The sequence below is a fragment of the Crinia signifera genome, chromosome 1, assembly GCF_055691185.1.
Source record: "Crinia signifera chromosome 1, ASM5569118v1, whole genome shotgun sequence".
NCBI classification, from domain to species: domain Eukaryota; kingdom Metazoa; phylum Chordata; class Amphibia; order Anura; family Myobatrachidae; genus Crinia; species Crinia signifera.
The window spans coordinates 23,311,810-23,327,457 of NC_139217.1; the positions used below are offsets into that span (position 1 = coordinate 23,311,810).

Below are 15,648 nucleotides of genomic sequence, written 5' to 3' on the forward strand. Positions count from 1 at the left end.
AGCGTACACAAATGGGGGGGCACACGTATGGGGGCACTGGGGGGGACAACAGCATACACACGGGGCACTGCGGGGGACAGCGTACACATGGGGGGCACTGTGGGGGGACAGCGTACACATGGGGGGCACTGTGGGGGGACAACGTACACATGGGGGGCAAGCGTACACATGGGGGCACTGTGGGGGGACAGCGTACACACGTGGGGCACTGGGGGGGCAGCGTACACACGTGGGGCACTGGGGGGGACAGCGTACACACGAGGGCACTGGGGGGGACAGCGTACACACGAGGGCACTGGGGGGGGACAGCGTACACACGAGGGCACTGGGGGGGGACAGCGTACACACGAGGGCACTGGGGGGGACAGCGTACACACGAGGGCACTGGAGGGGACAGCGTACACACGAGGGCACTGGAGGGGACAGCGTACACACGAGGGCACTGGAGGGGACAGCGTACACACGAGGGCACTGGGGGGGACAGCGTACACATGGGGGCACTGGGGGGGGACAGCGTACACACGGGGGGCACTGGGTACTGGTGGGGGCAGCGTACACACGGGGGCACTGGGGGGGCAGCGTACACACGGGACACTGGGGGGGACAGCATACACATGGGGGGCACTGTGGGGGGACAGCATACACACAGGGGCACTGGGGGAAAGACAGCGTACACACGGGGGGCACCGGGTACTGGTGGGGGCAGTGTACACACAGGGGCACTGGGGGGGCAGCGTACACACGGGACACTGGGGGGGACAGCATACACATGGGGGGCACTGTGGGGGGACAGCATACACACCGGGGCACTGGGGGAAAGACAGCGTACACACGGGGCACTGGGGTGGGGGGGACAGCGTACACACGGGGACACTGGGACGGGACAGCATACACACAGGGGGCACTGGGGGGGCAGCGGGCATTGGGGGGGCAGCGTACACACGGCGGGCACTGGGGGGGCAGCGTACACACGGCGGGCACTGAGGGGGCAGGGTACATGCAGGGACAGTGGGGGGGACAGGGTATGCACAGGTATAGTGGTGTGGGGGACAGGGTACACACAGGGATAGTGGGGATGGGGGACAGGGCACACACAGGGATAGTGGGGGGATGGATTTACCTGGGTGCAGCTGTTCCACTGATGGCCCGGGTGGCTGCTTTCTGTCTTCCGGGAGGCGGAGGCAACTCAAGGCCGGAGCTTCACCAGATTGTTAGGCCGCAGGCTGTGGAAGCGCCTGAACCTGGTCCCGGCGGCAGCATGGGGAGGACAGAGTCTGGGCAGGAAATATAATAATAATATTAACAATAATAATAAAGGGCTCAGCTTTAGGAGCTGCAGGCGGGCGGCCAGGAAAGCACGTCCCCGGCCTGGATGGTAGGGGATGTAAGATGCCGGGGATAGGAGCTGCTGGCTGGCGGGCGGGCGGCCATGTCCCCTGGCTGGATGGTAGAGAATGTAGGATGCCAGGGGGACAGCGTACACACACACGGGAAGCACTGGGGGGGGGCAGCGTACACATACGGGGGAGCAGCGTACATATACGGGGGGCACTGAGGGGACAGCGTACACACACGGGGGCACTGGGGGGCGGACAGCGTACACATGGGTGGCACGGGGGGGCAGCATACACACAGGGGGCACAGCGTAGACACATGGGGGCACTGGGCGAGGGACAGCATAATCACACAGGGGCAACAGCATACACACGGAGACACTGGGGGGGGACAGTGTACACATGGTGGGTAACTAGGCGGGACAGCGATCACACGGGGGGCACTGGGGGGAGAAATTGTACACACGGGGGCACAGCGTACACACGGGGGGCACTGGGGGGACAGCGTACACACGGGGGGCACTGGGGGGCTGCATGCACACGGGGGGCACTGGGGGAACAGCGTATACACGGGGGGCACTGGGGGAGGCAGCGTACACACGGGGGCACAGCGTACACTCGGGGGCACTGGGGGGCAGCATACACACGGGGGGCAGCATACACACAGGGGGGCACTGGGGGGAGACAGCGTACACATGGGGCACAGGGTACACACGGGGGCACTGGGGGGACAGAGTACACACAGGGGCACTGGGGGGGTCAGCATACACACGGGGGGCACTGGGGGAGGGGGGCAGCGTACACACGGGGTAATGGGGGACAGCGTACACATGGGGGGGCACTGGGGGACAGCGTACACAATGGGGGGCACTGGGGGACAGCGTACACATGGGGGGGACAGCGTAAACATGGGGGGCACTAGGGGGGACAGCGTACACACGGGGGGGGCACAGCATACACGGGGCACTGTGGGGGACGACAGCGTACATATGGGGGCACCGGTGGGGGACACAGCATATACACGGGGGGGGGCACAGCGTACACACGGGGGGGCACTGGAGGGGGACAGCGTACACACGGGGGGCACTGGAAGGGGGACAGCGTACACACGGGAGGCACTGGGAGGGGGACAGCGTACACACGGGGGGCACTGGGAGGAGGACAGCATACACACGGGGGACAGCGTACACACTGGTGGGGAGACAGCATACACACACACAGGGGCAACAGCATACACATGGGGGGCACTGTGTACACACGGGGGGCACTGGGGGGAGACAGCGTACACACGGGGGGCATAGGGTAAACACGGGTGCACTGGGGGAGGACAGAGTACACACACACGGGAAGCACTGGGGGGGACAGCGTACACGCGGGGGCACTGGGGGGGACAGCGTACACGCGGGGGCACTGGGGGGGACAGCGTACACGCGGGGGCACTGGGGGGGGGACAGCGTACACGCGGGGGGCACTGGGGGGGACAGCGTACACGCGGGGGGCACTGGGGGGGACAGCGTACACGCGGGGGGCACAGGGGGGACAGCGTACACGCGGGGGGCACTGGGGGGGACAGCGTACACGCGGGGGGCACTGGGGGGGACAGCGTACACGCGGGGGGCACTGGGGGGGACAGCGTACATGCGGGGGGCACTGGGGGGGACAGCGTACACGCGGGGGGCACTGGGGGGGACAGCGTACACGCGGGGGCCACTGGGGGGGACAGCGTACACGCGGGGGCACTGGGGGGACAGCGTACACGCGGGGGGCACTGGGGGGGACAGCGTACACGCGGGGGCACTGGGGGGGACAGCGTACACGCGGGGGCACTGGGGGGGACAGCGTACACGCGGGGGCACTGGGGGGGACAGCGTACACGCGGGGGCACTGGGGGGGGACAGCGTACACGCGGGGGGCACTGGGGGGGGGACAGCGCACACGCGGGGGCACTGGGGGGGGACAGCGCACACGCGGGGGCACTGGGGGGGGACAGCCCACACGCGGGGGCACTGGGGGGGGACAGCGCACACGCGGGGGCACTGGGGGGGGACAGCGCACACGCGGGGGCACTGGGGGGGGCAGCGTTCACATGGGGGGGCACTGGTGGGGACAGCGTACACACAGGTGCACTGGGGGGGGGCAGTGTACACACGGGGGCACTGGGGGGACAGGGTACATACAGGGACAGTGGGGGGACAGGGCACACACAGGGATAGTGGGGTGGGGGTCAGGACACACAGGGATAGTGGGGTGGGGGACAGGGTAAACACAGGGACAGTGGGGGGACGGATTTACCTGGGTGCAGCTGCAGTACAGTGGTGGACAGAGTACACATGGGGGGCACTGGGAGGGGGACAGCGTACAAACGGCGGGCACTGGGGGGGACAGCATACACACAGCGGGCACTGGGGGGGGTGACAGGGTACATACAGGGACATCGGGACAGCGTACACATGGGGGGCACTGAAGGGGACAGCGTACACACGGGGGACACAGCGTACACATGGGGGGAACTGGGGGGACAGCGTACACACGGGGGCACTGGGGGGGACAGCGAACACACGGGGGGGGGCACTGGGGGGACAGCGTACACACGGGGGGAACTGGGGGGGACAGCGTACACAAATGGGGGGTCACAGCGTACACACGGGGCACTGGGGGGACAACAGCATACACATGGGGGCACTGGGGGGGACAGCATACACACGGGGGGCACTGTGGGGGGACAGCATACACACGGGGGCAATGGGGGGACAGCGTAAACATGGGGGGCACTAGGGGGGACAGCGTACACACGGGGGGCACTGGGGGGACAGCGTACACAAATGGGGGGGCACAGCATACACGACAGTGGGGGACGACAGCCTACATATGGGGGCACCGGTGGGGTACACAGCGTATACACGGGGGGGCACAGCGTACACACGGTGGGCACTGGAGGGGGACAACGTACACACGGGGGGCACTGGGAGGGGGACAGCGTACACACGGGGGGCACTGGGAGGGGGACAGCGTACACACGGGGGGCACTGGGAGGGGGACAGCGTACACACGGGGGACACTGGGGGGGCAGCGTACACACTGGTGGGGAGACAGCATACACACACAGGGGCAACAGCATACACGCGGGGGGCACTGGGGGGACAGTGTACACGGGGGGGCACTGGGGGGAGACAGCGTACACACGGGGGTCACTGGGGGGAGACAGCGTACACACGGGGGGCACAGGGTAAACACGGGGGCACTGGGGGAGGACAGCGTACACACACACGGGAAGCACTGGGGGGGACAGCGTACACGCGGGGGCACTGGGGGGACAGCGTACACGCGGGGGCACTGGGGGGGGGACAGCGTACACGTGGGGGCACTGGGGGGGACAGCGTACACGCGGGGGCACTGGGGGGGACAGCGTACACCCGGGGGCACTGGGGGGGCAGAGTTCACATGGGGGTGCACTGGTGGGGACAGCGTACACACGGGTGCACTGGGGGGGGGGCAGTGTACACACGGGGGCACTGGGGGGGACAGCGAACACACGGGGGGGCACTGGGGGGACAGCGTACACACGGGGGGGCACTGGGGGGGTGACAGGGTACATACAGGCACTGGGGGGGGAAGCATACAAACGGCGGGCAGTGGGGGGAACAGCATACACACGGCGGGCACTGGGGGGGGGGTGACAGGGTACATACAGGGACATCGGGACACAGCGTACACACGGGGGGCACTGAAGGGGACAGCGTACACACGGGGGGCACTGGGGGGACGGCGTACACACGGGTAGCACTGGGGGGGACAGCGTACACAAATGGGGGGGCACAGCGTACACACGGGGCACTGGGGGGACAACAGCATACACATGGGGGCACTGGGGGGGACAGCATACACGGGGGGGCACTGTGGGGGGACAGCATACACACGGGGGCAATGGGGGGGGGCAGCATACAATTGGTGGGCACTGGGGGGGGGGACAGCGTACACACGGCAGGCACTGGGGGGGAACAGGGTACATACAGGGACAGGGGGGACAGTGTACACACGGGGGGCACTGAAGGGGACAGCGTACACACGGGGGGCACAGCGTACACATGGGGGGCACTGAAGGGGACAGCGTACACACGGGGGACACAGCGTACACATGGGGGGGAACTGGGGGGACAGCGTACACACGGGGGCACTGGGGGGGACAGCGAACACACGGGGGGGCACTGGGGGGACAGCGTACACACGGGGGGAACTGGGGGGGACAGCGTACACAAATGGGGGGGCACAGCGTACACACGGGGCACTGGGGGGACAACAGCATACACATGGGGGCACTGGGGGGGACAGCATACACACGGGGGGCACTGTGGGGGGACAGCATACACACGGGGGCAATGGGGGGACAGCGTAAACATGGGGGGCACTAGGGGGACAGCGTACACACGGGGGGCACTGGGGGGACAGCGTACACAAATGGGGGGGCACAGCATACACGACAGTGGGGGACGACAGCCTACATATGGGGGCACCGGTGGGGTACACAGCGTATACACGGGGGGGCACAGCGTACACACGGTGGGCACTGGAGGGGGACAACGTACACACGGGGGGCACTGGGAGGGGGACAGCGTACACACGGGGGGCACTGGGAGGGGGACAGCGTACACACGGGGGGCACTGGGAGGGGGACAGCGTACACACGGGGGACACTGGGGGGGCAGCGTACACACTGGTGGGGAGACAGCATACACACACAGGGGCAACAGCATACACGCGGGGGGCACTGGGGGGACAGTGTACACGGGGGGGGCATTGGGGGGAGACAGCGTACACACGGGGGTCACTGGGGGGAGACAGCGTACACACGGGGGGCACAGGGTAAACACGGGGGCACTGGGGGAGGACAGCGTACACACACACGGGAAGCACTGGGGGGGACAGCGTACACGCGGGGGCACTGGGGGGACAGCGTACACGCGGGGGCACTGGGGGGGGGACAGCGTACACGTGGGGGCACTGGGGGGGACAGCATACACGCGGGGGCACTGGGGGGGACAGCGTACACCCGGGGGCACTGGGGGGGCAGAGTTCACATGGGGGGGCACTGGTGGGGACAGCGTACACACGGGTGCACTGGGGGGGGGGCAGTGTACACACGGGGGCACTGGGGGGGACAGCGAACACACGGGGGGGCACTGGGGGGACAGCGTACACACGGGGGGGCACTGGGGGGGTGACAGGGTACATACAGGCACTGGGGGGGGAAGCATACAAACGGCGGGCAGTGGGGGGAACAGCATACACACGGCGGGCACTGGGGGGGGTGACAGGGTACATACAGGGACATCGGGACACAGAGTACACACGGGGGGCACTGAAGGGGACAGCGTACACACGGGGGGCACTGGGGGGACGGCGTACACACGGGTAGCACTGGGGGGGACAGCGTACACAAATGGGGGGGCACAGCGTACACACGGGGCACTGGGGGGACAACAGCATACACATGGGGGCACTGGGGGGGACAGCATACACGGGGGGGGCACTGTGGGGGGACAGCATACACACGGGGGCAATGGGGGGGGGGCAGCATACAATTGGTGGGCACTGGGGGGGGGGACAGCGTACACACGGCAGGCACTGGGGGGGAACAGGGTACATACAGGGACAGGGGGGACAGTGTACACACGGGGGGCACTGAAGGGGACAGCGTACACACGGGGGGCACAGCGTACACATGGGGGGGCACTGGGGGACAGCGTACACACGGCGGCACTGGGGGGGCAGCGTACACACAGGGGGGACTGGGGGGGACAGCATACACACGGGGGGCACAGCGTAGACAAATGGGGGGGCACAGCATACACACGGGGGCACTGGGGGGACAACAGCATACACACGGGGCACTGGGGGGGACAGCGTACACATAGGGACACTGGGGGGGCAGCGTACACATGGGGGCACTGGGGGGGCAGCGTACACACGGGGGCACTGGGGTGGGGGGGACAACGTACACACCGCGACACGGGGGGGGGGACAGCATACACACAGGGGGCTCTGGGCACTGTAGGGGGGCAGCATACACACGGGGGCACTGGGGGGCAGCGGGCACTGGGGGGGCAGCGTACACACGGCGGGCACTGGGGGGGCAGGGTACATGCAGGGACAGTGGGGGGGACAGGGTATGCACAGGGATTCTGGTGTGGGGGACAGTTGGGGGGACAGGGTACACACAGGTATGGTGGGGATGGGGGACAGGGTACACACAGGGACAGTGGGTGGATGGATTTACCTGGGTGCAGCTGCTCCTCTGATGGCCCGGGTGGCTGCTTTCTGTCTTCCGGGTGGCGGAGGCAACTCAAGGCCGGTGCTTCACCAGATTGTTAGGCCGCAGGCTGTGGAAGACCCTTATCCTGGTCCCGACGAGTCCCGGCGGCAGCATGGGGAGGACAGAGTCTGTGCAGGAAATATAATAACAATAACAATGCGTACACACGGGGGGCAGCGTACACATGGGGGGCACTGGGGGGGCACAGCGTACACACGGGGGGGAGCACAGCGTACACTACGGGGTGGGAAGCACATCGTACACACGGGGGGAAGCACAGCGTACACACGGGGGAAGCACAGCGTACACACGGGGGGAAGCACAGCGTACACACGGGGGAGCACAGCGTACACACGGGGGAGCACAGCGTACATACGGGGAGCATAGCGTACACACGGGGGAGCACAGCGTACATACGGGGGAGCACAGCGTACATACGGGGAGCATAGCGTACACACGGGGGAGCACAGCGTACATACGGGGAGCACAGCGTACACACGGAGGCACTGGGGGGGGGCAGCGTACACATGGGGGGCACTGGGGGTGGGACAGCGTACACACGGGGGGCACTGGGGGTGGGACAGCGTACACACGGGGGGAGCACAGCGTACACACGGGGGGAGCACAGCGTACATACGGGGGGCACTGGGGGGGCAGCGTACACACGGGGGGCACAGCGTACACATGGGGGGCACTGGGGAGGACAGCGTACACATGGGGGGCACTGGGGAGGACAGCGTACACACAGGGGGCACTGGGGAGGACTGGGTACACACGAAGGGGCACTGGGGGGACAGCGTACACATGGGGGCACTGGGGGGTGGCAGCGTACACATGGGGGCACTGGGGGGGGCAGAGTACCATCAATGGAACAGCAAAACAATGTTTTGCTTTTTTTTTTTTCATAGTGCCAGGACACTGAGCTTAGCTCCGCCCCTGACACCCATGAAGCTCCGCCTCCGTGTTTTGATTGGCCCACATGCCAATCAAACACAATGGATGACCATCGATATGTAAAAATATCGATGGTCATCCATTGCATAGTTTAGGACTATCGATGGTCAGTTGCAGAATTGCCATCGATGGCAACCATCGATGGCAATGGCAATGATGGCCATCCCAACCCCCACAGCGTCAAAATGGGGGCGTTGTCTTGCAGGCAGACGTGAATATAGGGCACGCCCCCTTTCAGGTAGCCACGCCCCCTATTTTACGGCCTGTGTCCCTCTTCTAAGGACTTAAAAGTTGGGAGGTATGTATGGATCTCTGTATGTACGCTCTCCCTGTCCTGTCACCCTGCAGCTGAAAGCACACAGCCGCTCTCTGCTGCAGGGTGACAGGACAGGGAGAGTGGACATACAGAGATCTACTACGGCAGACACTCAGAATGGGGTGGGGTGGGGCAGGCACTCACCGTGGGGTGGGGTGGGGTGGCCACAAGAGGACTTGCTACATACACCGGGTGCTTCTGGAGGCAGCAGCAGCTGCTGGCTAGATTAATACAACAATTGAACAATACGCTGTGAGTGTCTGCACTGAAGATCTCTGTATGTACGCTCTCCCTGTCCTGTCACCCTGCAGCTGAAATCACACTGTCACTCTCTGCTGCAGGGTGACAGGACAGGGAGAGCATACATACAGAGATAGTTTAGTATTAATAACGAGGCGTGCACACTGAGGCTGCAGCGCATGGATGTCAGCAGCAGGACAGACAGCCACACTCCCCCTCGCTCCCAGCGCCCCCCACTCACTCACTCACCCCATGAATAAGCTGCCAGCGCCCCCCACTCACTCTCCCCCCACCCAGTACCTCAACGCTGGCCAGGCAGAAGTTTATGGAGGGGACCTGCAGGAGGCTCTGGCCGCAGCACTTCACACTAGCTTCACCGTCGGCCATCTTGGTACACTGAAGTGAAGCCAATCTGAGGACTCCCCCTAGTGGCGGGACTGCGCATGCGCAACAAGTTGGAGCTCCTATCTCTATAATGGGGCATGTTTCACTAAATTATAAAAAAACTGTACCTATCTGAAAATCCTCAACCCCAAAAGGCACTCCACTGGGACAATATCTACCTAATAAAACAAATCCCAAGTCTCAATTGTTCCCCTACCCCGAGTTATGCCTTCCCAAAAAAACCCTCATAGACTAACATGGGTGACAAAGTGTCATTTCTGAAGTCTCAGAAAAAAACTGGCAGTTGGAAGTTTAGATCGCTCCCAATTGCTCATTTTTTAATATTTCGCCCTGAAATTTGGCATGCAGCACCGGTTGACGATTCTACGCGTACATGCCAAATTTCAGCTCAGTACACCCAGTCACTTTTGAGGTGCAGTCCCTCAAACACCATGCCCCCATCCGAAAAGTTCCCTATGGGAAAAATCCGTTCGTTGGATTCAGCCTTAATATAAGGGCACTACCGTGCCCTTATAATATATACACATGTCACCTAGCATTTCTGCAATGTATGTAGCAGTATGTGAAATGTATGCATGAATATCATGACTAATTTTTGCCCCTTTGACATGCCCACAGATGCCACAACACCGGCAGATGAGGGGGTTCGTGGGGCCCTCCTGCGAATGGGACACCATCTACGCCTACTAATAGCGGATCTCCAGGACCTGCGAGATCTACTACTTTAATTTGTTATTTTATAGATTTATATTTAATTGTTAATTTTTAATAAATGATTTATGCAAGTTGAAAGTTGTTGGTTTTATTTGCACATTAAACAGTATATGTGTAGATTGTTTATAATATTTTACACAGGGTCTAATACAAACCATTGCACTTCAATTGCTGTAAGGGTTAATGTGTGCAATGCATGTGTTAGGCATGCTTGTAAGGATATATTGGCATCTAATTGATTCCAATTCCAAATAAGCATTTTTTTATGAGGATAGGTAATTGAATAAGTGGGTCATGTGATGTATTGCAGAATAGACATAATAGTGGGTTGTTTGGCGTAAATACACCGCTTACGTGCGGTAGCACCGCTTGGCTCCCGTTCTGATGCGGTATTCCCGTGCATACTCTGTAATACTCTGTAATACCGTGCAGAATCGGAGTGTGTCTCCCGCACACGCATGGTTTGTATGTCGTCCGTAAACACGCCCTGTTCTTAAAGAGTGAGTCCGTCCGAATGTGGAGGACACGTGGGCGTTTCTACGGACGATGGCCACAAGTGGCAGAACACCGTGGCGTGCGGGCCGCACCGTAAGAATTCGGGAATATCCGCACCGATCAGAATAAGGGCCAAAGTGTCGTTTTGGCAGGCACTGTGGCACAGTGCTAATGCCTGTGCCTGGGAAGCAGGGCGTCACAGGTTCGAGACCCACCTTGTCCCTGTTAAGTTTTACTCTATATAAAATATTTTATATTTTATATAAAAAATAAAAAACAAGTTCATTTGAAAAAATATAGATAAATATGTAGTGTAAAAAGAATATAGTGTAATTTAAACTTATATTAACTTTAGGATATGGCCTATTGTTGGTCCAAAACGGTCCTTATTTGATTAGTAATACTTATGATTGGGGATCCCAAAATCCTTAGCGGTTTTTGTAATGACCGATATTAGGTTGGGACCAGTACTCACACAATCTCTTACTTCTTGTTCCGCCTTATTAATAGATATATATCCATTGGTGGCAGTGGGACAGACTGCTCCCCACTGATCATGTTGTAAGGTCCTGCTGACCTTAAACACCCGCTCCGTGTGCCTGCCTTTCTACAAGTATTTTTAATCATTAGATCACATATCCATATGTCATACTTATGTTTTAAAATATTGTTTATTGTAGACTGTATACAATCCCCTGATGAAGTCTTAGGACGAAACGCGTTGGATTCTGTTGTACGGCCAGACGGTCAATCAAACTTTGAAGATTTTAATAAATTGTTATCTTGGAGAAATGACGTATGGACTATCAATTGAGTAAAGGGCGCTGAACCACATTTGGGAAGTGTATGTTGTATGTAAGTTACCCGGCCCTCGGGTAACATTGTGGTATAGCAGCCTCAGTATATATTGTTAAAAGAAAGTTCTTCTGTTTGATATTGTTAAGCGCGTCGTGGAGTATTGTGTTATATATATATATGTATATACATATAATAATTTTATGTATTTTTATATACTTTTTTTCATTTTTGAAATGTCACCTAGTCACATAATTAAAGTTGTTTTAGGCACCTAATATCAAACATATTGAATAATAATTGAATCAATATGAAATAGCGCCCCCCCCCCCCCCCCCCCCCACACACACACACATATGGATAGTACTAGCAGGCAAATGCAGAAATACACGTTGTAAAGTTGAAACGCAGTTGCGTTCCACTGTTATTCCTCACCGTCCCCCTATTCATTCCCTATTGCTTAAACAGAGCAGCCAATAGCGGGATGTCATTTCCGCGCTATGGAACGCATTTGCGTTCCACATATGATGAATACTTCCTCCGACCAAAATGGCTGCCGGGTGGAACGCACGCCAGTGATTATGCGTTCCACCAGCTTCTAATTACACTCTAGGGTACTTTTTTGGACCCATTACTTGATTTATTTAGCAGAGATTAATGCGGTTTGGAGCTACATAGTTACATAGTTCCATAGTAGGTAAGGCTGAAAAAAGACTTGCGTCCATCTAGTTCAACCTGGTATAGATATCCATTGCTGATTTGGTAGGTTCTGGTATTTTACAGACAAATTATATTTCTTATTTGTACCTATGGATGTTTTTCTCCAGTAAATGTTTGTCCAACTTTGCCTTGAACGCATTTAATGAGCCAGCCGTTACCACCTCTCTGGGAAGAGAGTTCCAGAGTTTGACTGTTCTGACCGTAAAGAAATTCTTTCTACTAGCTGATGCCCCTTTTTAATTAAGTATTTAGAACAGTTTTTTTACAGCTTTTTTGATAGCTAAACCCCGGAAGTGATGTCACACTCTCTGGGCTATATAGATACACTGGAAACACAGGGCTATCATTCACTCTGGTGAACCCCTGCTGCATGTGACTGCTTCAGATCTCCTTGCTAGTAAGTACCTATTTTTTTCATATTTAAGAATTAACCTGCAAACTGAACTTGCATACCTCTCTGGACTGTTATTTTAAAATAAAATTGAGCTGATTCCATCATTAGATTTTTGACGATACTGTTCATCTGGCAAAACCCTTGATTCTTATACTATTCAAGGATCACTCCTTGTTTTTTTCTTGGTATGTAAAACTTTTCTATCTATGAAGTATGTTTCCACTAAATGCATAGGTCAGATTGTGATGATTTGTAAAATCTGCAAAGATTTTTGGAAACATACCGGACAGATTCTGAAACATCAATCTCCAAATTCTTTTTGTATAGGACACACATAGGTATGTGTACAATTGTTAACCACCACGTGGTGTTCTGGGTTGTTATACCATTTGTTTACCATGGGTGATTTATCCATCTTGGTTATTGCTTCTCCACCTCCATCTCCTCCTCTTGTTCTTTGTCATTCTTGTTTCTTTTTATAATTATCAATTTATCATTGATTTTATGTTTTATTATAATTTACAGTCCATGCCGGTTGCAATGTCTGCCCCTGATGAAGTCATGACATGACAAAACGCGTTGGGCTATCTGTTTGTGATCAAGATCTTCTGAACTGAGCAGCAATTATTTATGTTACAATATGGGTGTGGGTCGGCACTGGCAAATATGCAATTTTTAGATTAACAATTATATACGTACATCTATATTGATCCAACGTTCTTACCGCTCGAAAGTAATATGAAAGGCGGTGTCCGGTTGGTGGTGCTCCCAAAAAAAGTTCAGCAACAAGACTGAAAAAATATTTAGTCATAAGGGTGACAAAGGGAGAACAAAAAGGGTTTTGGGGCACACTTATACAATGAAATGGATTGGATATTTTTAAAATTTAACTTTTATTAAAGAACTTATGCTAAAATATCAGTACGCGTGACACATAGTAATAACAATAACAATATCAATATATAACAATATACATAATGACCATGATGCCTATAGAGTAATGGTCACAAATGAACTCTTGGTGGTGAAAATTATTCAATTGAGTACCCTATGTGAGATAATAAGTGGAAACCGTTGAGGTAAGTTAAATGGTTCGGACAAGTTTCCCAACCAAGTTTCTCACTGAGGTGTAATTTGTCGCATGACACTCAGCCCCTGTGTCGGTGGCCTTTGTGGTATGATTTTTCTAAACTTTGCAGCTAATAGTATTTTAAATGTAGAAAGAAGGCAGGCAAGGTATAAAGAGATGATTTGCTCCTAGACCAAGTGGTTTCTGCGGTCCGGTGTGTTACAGCTCCTGGTATTCCCTGTTGGTCACCCTTACGAGTACTAACCCGGCCAATCACTGCTTAGCTTCCGAGTTTGGAATGGGAATCGGGTGTACCTGTGATGTATGGCAGTAAATGCACCAATGGATGGGATAATACTAAGGTCGTGAGAAGGCTGATATGTGCTTCTGCTTTTTGCTACAAAATAACACCCAATCTTCTGTTGCCAATGGCATTGCAGAAAGATTGGGGATATCTGCAACAAATGAGAGAGCAGCGTAGACAGAGGAGATTAAGATAAGGATGTGGGTGTCGTAGAATCCCTCTTCTGCTATTCAGCATCTGTCATTAAACATCAAATGGTGATTGAGAGTGATAGGGATGTCACGGTAACCCCATCAGAATGAGGGGGAAAAGAGTTTTTAGGAATGTACCCAAGTCTCCCAAATGGAGTAATGTATCTGATCTCAGTACTGGTGTCACTGAGTGCCAGATTCCACCCAAGGGAAGATATTTTTCAAACAAGAATGCATGGAAATTGAAACATGCATGTGGGTGAATATCAATTGGTAAGATGCTTGAGAATTTTCAAATGCGGCAAGTGAGTTAATTAAACACTACCACAAATTGGATTGAATCTGCTACGCTTTCAAATAGACCTAAGTACAAGGTACGTTCTTATGAAAACGTTAAAAGTATGTTAAGAAAATATGTATTATTCTGATGGGTACATACAGTAAGGTGTGGGCTGTAGCCCTGGGTGGGCAGGAATCTGGTTGCTCAATGGCAAACTATGAATTCCCACATACACGACACATATGGTACAAAAAGAGTATTCTGTTTTGTATGACAGGCTACTCAATGGTATCTCAGGTTGCAACAACAGTGTAATACATAGAATAATACATATTTTCTTAACATACTTGTTAACGTTTTAGGAGAAAGTTCCAGAGGGTTCAGGTGGGGAATTGAGTAGGTTAGTGGCTGCAGAAGAGCATACCATCTTATCTCAGATGTAATCAATCTTGTCCTAAAAATAGGATGTAAGTTCTTGTGCACTATTCGGGCAAGTTGTACAAATTTGGGTGATCTGTACTTCAAAGTTTTAAGTTTTCCTTACCAATTGCCTGTGCAGTAAACACAACATGGGGCAAAAACCTTTATGGAAAGGGCAGCGGCCCAGAGATCATCTATGTCATCTGGCATCAATTTAGTCATAGAGAGCAGCCCATCGCAAGGCACTTTCAGGAAGCTTGCCATCATTTGGAATCCCTAAGATATCGAATTATTGTACAAATACCAGCTTCATAGGGGTGGGAGCAGGGCTTCGTGGACTTTTACAAGCAGAATGCCAATGGCTTTTCAAGTTATACACTCTGGTGTTGTGGGGCCTGAAGGAAGAACTGGGGCTTTAATTTGTTAATATGAGAAACAGCTTTTGTAAGTATTTAGGTAAGCACTTCCATAGTTATTTTAGGGGTCTATGAGAAGGGGGCAGAGCTAAAATGATTCAGTTTGTGGATTTTTAACCCTGTTGCCTCCCCAAAGAGCAGCAAATTGTGTTATTTGCAAAGTGAACAACAAAGATGCAGAGGGGTCCGTGGCCATGTTGGAGGTTTGACCACCTTTCCAGGGGGGAGGGATGGTGACCTGTTTTTCAGGAGCCTCCTGGCTATTAGGGGAGTGTAGACAAGTATGAATCT

The 15,648-nt window shown here is 55.8% G+C and overlaps 1 long non-coding RNA gene and 1 pseudogene across 1 annotated transcript; both read right to left on the reverse strand.

Annotated features, from left to right (window-relative positions):
* Positions 1 to 363: 363 nt before the first annotated feature.
* LOC146025615 (uncharacterized) lies at positions 364 to 9,596 on the reverse strand. The gene is made up of 3 exons (XR_014454250.1): positions 9,455 to 9,596; positions 7,609 to 7,772; positions 364 to 1,274 (listed from the first exon to the last, which is right to left on the reverse strand). It is a non-coding gene; the product is annotated as an uncharacterized LOC146025615 (long non-coding RNA).
* Positions 9,597 to 13,962: 4,366 nt separating this feature from the next.
* On the reverse strand, positions 13,963 to 14,082 carry LOC146040451 (5S ribosomal RNA; annotated as a pseudogene).
* Positions 14,083 to 15,648: the final 1,566 nt, after the last annotated feature.